The sequence below is a fragment of the Triticum urartu genome, chromosome 6, assembly GCF_003073215.2.
Source record: "Triticum urartu cultivar G1812 chromosome 6, Tu2.1, whole genome shotgun sequence".
Lineage (NCBI taxonomy): Eukaryota > Viridiplantae > Streptophyta > Magnoliopsida > Poales > Poaceae > Triticum > Triticum urartu.
The window spans coordinates 92,914,498-92,920,688 of NC_053027.1; positions in this window are offsets into that span (position 1 = coordinate 92,914,498).

A 6,191-nucleotide genomic window follows, 5' to 3' on the forward strand; every position below is an offset into this window, starting at 1 on the left:
AGGAAAAACAAATTACAGAGAGATGTTTATAAGGAGACCGCTACAGCCGCCCACCTTCTCTCCCAATAAATTTATTGTGAGAGCCCCTAAACACACTTATTAGGAGAGAATTTTGAGGAGACTGCTGGAGATGCTCTTGGTGATTTGTTGGTAAAAGTTTTATATGTACGAATTGTTTATCACATTATTACCCCACTGATCACATTATATATGATGTCTTGCGGGTAGGACTTGGGAGAAACCTTATTGTTGTGACCATGTGAAATTGAATAAAGTTTAATATTTTCGGTGTTGTTATTCCCTAGTGGTGTTGTGCGAGCATGGATTGCATATCAATTCATCTTTATGGGCCTAGAGGACAGCATTATGTGATAAATTTGCTTGGGATGAATGGCTGGAGTGACAGATATTATCGTGTCCTGAGTTTGTGAAGTAATTGCATGAGGAGTATTGATAACCCACAAGTATAGGGGATTGCAACAGTTTTCGAGGGTAGAGTATTCAACCCAAATTTATTGATTCGACACAAGGGGAGCCAAAGAATATTCTCAAGTATTATCAACTGAGTTGTCAATTCAACCACACCTGGAAACTTAATATCTACAGCAAAGTATTTAGTAGTAAAGTAATATGACAGTAGTGGCAATGGTAGCAAAAGTAATATTTTTGGGTTTTATAGTGATTGTAACAGTAGCAACGGAAAAGTAAATAAGCGAAGAACAATGTATGAAAAGCTCGTAGGCATTGGATCGGTGACGGAGAATTATGTCGAATGCGATCGATCATGCAACAGTTATAACATAGGGTGACACAGAACTAGCTCCAGTTCATCAATGTAATGTAGGCATGTATTCCGAATATAGTCATACGTGCTTATGGAAAAGAACTTGCATGACATCTTTTGTCCTACCCTCCCGTGGCAGCGAGTTCCTATTGGAAACTAAGGGATACTAAGGCCTCCTTTTAATAGAGTACCGGACCAAAGCATTAACACATAATGAATACATGAACTCCTCAAACTACGGTCATCACCGGTAATGGTCCCGATTATTGTCACTTCGGGGTTAACGGGTCATAACACATAATAGGTGACTATAGACTTGCAAGATAGGATCACGAACTCACATATATTCATGAAAACATAATAGGTTCAGATCTGAAATCATGGCACTCGGGCCCTAGTGACAAGCATTAAGCATAGCAAAGTCATAGCAACATCAATCTCAGAACATAGTGGATACTAGGGATCAAACCCTAACAAAACTAACTCGATTACATGATAAATCTCATCCAACCCATCACCGTCCAGCAAACCTACGATGGAATTACTCACACACAGCGGTGAGCATCATGAAATTGGTGATGGAGGAAGGTTGATGATGACGATGGTGACGGATTCCCCTCTCCGGAGCCCCGAACGGACTCTAGATCAGCCCTCCCAAGAGAGTTTAGGGCTTGGTGGCGGCTCCGTGTTGTAAAACGCGATGAATCCTTCCCTCTGATTTTTTTTCTCCCCGAACATGAATATATGGAGTTGGAGTTGAGGTCGGTGGAGCGTCAGGGGACCCATGAGGCAGGGGGCGCGCCCAGGGGGTAGGCGCCCCCACCCTCGTGGACAGGGTGTGGGCCCCCTAACATGGATTCTTCTTCCAGTATTTTTTATATATTCCAAAAATAATCTCCGCTGATTTTCAGGTCATTCCGAGAACTTTTATTTCTGCACAAAAATAACACCATGGCAATTCTGCTGAAAACAGTGTCGGTCCGGGTTAGTTCCATTCAAATAATCCAAGCTAGAGTCCAAAACAAGGGCAAAAGTGTTTGGAAAAGTAGATACGACGGAGACGTATCAACTCCCCCAAGCTTAAACATTTGCTTGTCCTCAAGCAATTTAGTTGATAAACTAAAAGTGATAAAGAAAAACTTTTACAAACTCGGTTTGCTCTTATTGTTGTAAATATGTAAAGCCAGCATTCAGGTTTTCAACAAAGATTATGAACTAACCATATTCATAATAACATTTAGGTCTCATGTTTACTCATATCAATGGCATAATCAACTAGCGAGCAATAATAATAAATCTCGGATGACAACACTTTCTCAAAACAATCATAATATGATATAATAAGATGGTATCTCGCTAGCCCTTTCTGAGACCGCAAAACATAAATGCAGAGCACCTTTAAAGATCAAGGACTGACTAGACATTGTAATTCATGGTAAAAGAGATCCAGTCACAGTCATACTCAATGTAAACTAACAGTAATGGATGCAAATGATAGTGGTGCTCTCCAACTGGTACTTTTTAAAAAGAGGATGATGACTCAACATAAAAGTAAATGGATAGGCCCTTCGCAGAGGGAAGCAGGGATTTGTAGAGGTGCTAGAGCTCGATTTTGAAATAGAGATGAATAATATTTTGAGCGGTATACTTTCATTGTCAACATAACAACCGAGGGGTCTCGATATCTTCCATGCTACACACATTATAGGCAGTTCCCAAGCAGAATGGTAAAGTTTATACTCCCCCACCACCAACAAGCATCAATCATGGCTTGCCCGAATCAATGGGTGCCTCCAACTAACATCAATCCTGGGGGAGTTTTGTTTGCAATTATTTTGATTTGATTTGAGCATGGGACTGGGCATCCCGGTGTGAAGGAAATATGCCCTAGAGGCAATAATAAAGTTATTATTTATTTCCTTATTTCATGATAAATGTTTATTATTCATGCTAGAATTGTATTAACCGGAAACATAATACATGTGTGAATACATAGACAAACAGAGTGTCACTAGTATGCCTCTACTTGACTAGCTCGTTAATCAAAGATGGTTATGTTTCCTAACCATAGACAAAGGAGTTGTTATTTGATAAACGGGATCACATCATTAGTTGAATGATCTGATTGACATGACCCATTCCATTAGCTTAGCACCCGATCGTTTAGTATGTTGCTATTGCTTTCTTCATGACTTATACATGTTCCTATGACTATGAGATTATGCAACTCCCGTTTGCCGGAGGAACACTTTTGGTGCTACCAAATGTCACAACGTAACTGGGTGATTATAAAGGAGCATTACAGGTGTCTCCAAAGGTAGATGTTGGGTTGGCGTATTTCGAGATTAGGATTTGTCACTCCGATTGTCGGAAAGGTATCTCTGGGCCCTCTCGGTAATGCACATCACATAAGCCTTGCAAGCATTACAACTAATGAGTTAGTTGCGAGATGATGTATTACGGAACGAGTAAAGAGACTTGCCGGCAACGAGATTGAACTAGGTATCGGATACCGACGATCGAATCTCGGGCAAGTAACATACCGATGACAAAGGGAACAAAGTATGTTGTTATGCGGTCTGACCGATAAAGATCTTCGTAGAATATGTAGGAGCCAATATGGGCATCCAGGTCCCGCTATTGGTTATTTACCGGAGATTTGTCTCAGTCATGTCTACATTGTTCTCGAACCCGTAGGGTCCGCACGCTTAAGGTTACGATGACAGTTATATTATGAGTTTATGCATTTTGATGTACCGAAGGTTGTTCGGAGTCCGAGATGAGATCACGGACATGACGAGGAACTCCGGATTGGTCCGGAGATAAAGTTTGATATATATGATAATAGTGTTTGGTCACCAGAAGGGTTCCGGAAATCACCGGAAGGGGTTCCGGATGTTTCCCGAAATGTTTGGGTACGAGAACACTTTATTTGGGCCAAAGGGGAAAGCCCACAAGGTTTTTGGAAAGCGCAAAAGGAAGTTTTGCGGAGTCCAGGGGCCAGACGCCAGGGTCCCTGGCGTCTGGGTCCAGACGCCGGGAACCCTGGCGTCTGGCCCTGGAGTCCGAGAAGGACTCTTGCCTTTCGGGTGAAACCGACTTTGTGGAGGCTTTTACTCCAAGTTTCGACCCCAGGGCTCAACATATAAATAGAGAGGCAGGGCTAGCACCAAAGACACATCAAGAAACACAAGTTGATCCACGTGATCTATTCCTTAGCCGTGTGCGGTGCCCCCAGCCACCATATTCCTCGATAATACTGTAGTGGAGTTTAGGCGAAGCCCTGCTGCTGTAGTACATCAAGATCGTCACCACGCCGTCGTGCTGACGGAACTCTTCCCCGACACTTTGCTGGATCGGAGTCCGGGGATCGTCATCGAGCTGAACGTGTGCTCGAACTCGGAGGTGACGTAGTTTCGGTGCTTGATCGGTTGGATCGCGAAGACGTACGACTACTTCCTCTACGTTGTGTCATCGCTTCCGCAGTCGGTCTGCGTGGGTACGTAGACAGCACTCTCCCCTCTCGTTGCTATGCATCACATGATCTTGTGTGTGTGTAGGAAATTTTTTGAAATTACTACGAAACCCAACAGTGGCATCCGAGCCTAGGTTATTTATGTTGATGTTATATGCACGAGTAGAACACAAGTGAGTTGTGGGCGATATAAGTCATACTGCCTACCAGCATGTCATATTTTGGTTCGGCGGTATTGTTGGATGAAGCGGCCCGGACCGACATTACGCGTACACTTACGCGAGACCGGTTCTCCCGACGTGCTTTGCACATAGGTGGCTTGCGGGTGACAGTTTCTCCAACTTTAGTTGAACCGAGTGTGGCTACGCCCGGTCCTTGCGAAGGTTAAAACGGAGTCTATTTGACAAACTATCGTTGTGGTTTTGATGCGTAGGTGAGATTGGTTCTTGCTTAAGCCCGTAGCAGCCACGTAAAACTTGCAACAACAAAGTAGAGGACGTCTAACTTGTTTTTGCAGGGCATGTTGTGATGTGATATGGTCAAAACGTGATGAGATATAAATTGTTGTATGAGATGATCAAGTTTTGTTAAAGTTATCGGCAACTGGCAAAACCTTATGGTTGTCTCTTTATTGCATAATATGCAAGCGCCAAATAATTGTTTTACTTTATCACTATGCGATAGCAATAGTTGCAAGAGCAATAGTTGGCGAGACGATCGTGTGACGACACATTGATATAGATCAAGATGATGGAGATCATGGTGTCATGCCAGTAACGATAGAGATCTTGACAGTACTTTGGACATGGAGATCAAAGGCGCAAGATGATGATGGCCATATCATGTCACATATTTTGATTGCATATGATGTTTATCTTTTATGCATCTTATCTTGCTTTGATTGACGGTAGCATTATAAGATGATCTCTCACTCAATTATCAAGAAGTGTTCTCCCTGAGTATGCACCGTTGCGAAAGTTCTTCGTGCTGAGACACCACGTGATGATCGGGTGTGATAGGTTCTACGTTCAAATACAACGGGTGCAAAACAGTTGCACACGCGGAATACTCAGGTTATACTTGACGAGCCAAAGCATATACAGATATGGCCTCGGAACACGGAGACCGAAAGGTCGAGCGTGAATCATATAGTAGATATGATCAACATAACGATGTTCACCATTGAAAACTACTCCATCTCACGTGATGATCGGTTATGGTTTAGTTGATTTGGATCACGTGATCACTTAGAGGATTAGAGGGATGTCTATCTAAGTGGGAGTTCTTAAGTAATATGATTAATTGAACTTAAATTTATCATGAACTTAGTCCTGGTAGTATTTTGCAAATTATGTTATAGATCAATAGCTCGCGTTGTTGCTTCCCTATGTTTATTTTGATATGTTCCTAGAGAAAATTGTGTTGAAAGATGTTAGTAGCAATGATGCGGATTGGATCCGTGATCTGAGGTTTATCCTCATTGCTGTACAGAAGAATTATGTCCTTGATGCACCGCTAGGTGACGGACCTATTGCAGGAGCAGATGCAAACGTTATGAACGTTTGGCTAGCTCAATATGATGACTACTTGATAGTTTAGTGCACCATGCTTAACGGCTTAGAATCGGGACTTCAAAGACGTTTTGAACGTCATGGAGCATATGAGATGTTCCAGGAGTTGAAGTTAATATTTCAAGCAAATACCCGAGTTGAGAGATATGAAGTCTCCAACAAGTTCTATAGCTAAAAGATGGAGGAGAATCGCTCAACTAGTGAGCATGTGCTCAGATTGTCTGGGTACTACAATTGCTTGAATCAAGTGGGAGTTAATCTTCCGGATAAGATAGTGATTGACAGAATTCTCTAGTCACCATCACCAAGTTAGTAGAACTTCGTGATGAACTATAATATGCAAGGGATAACGGAAACAACT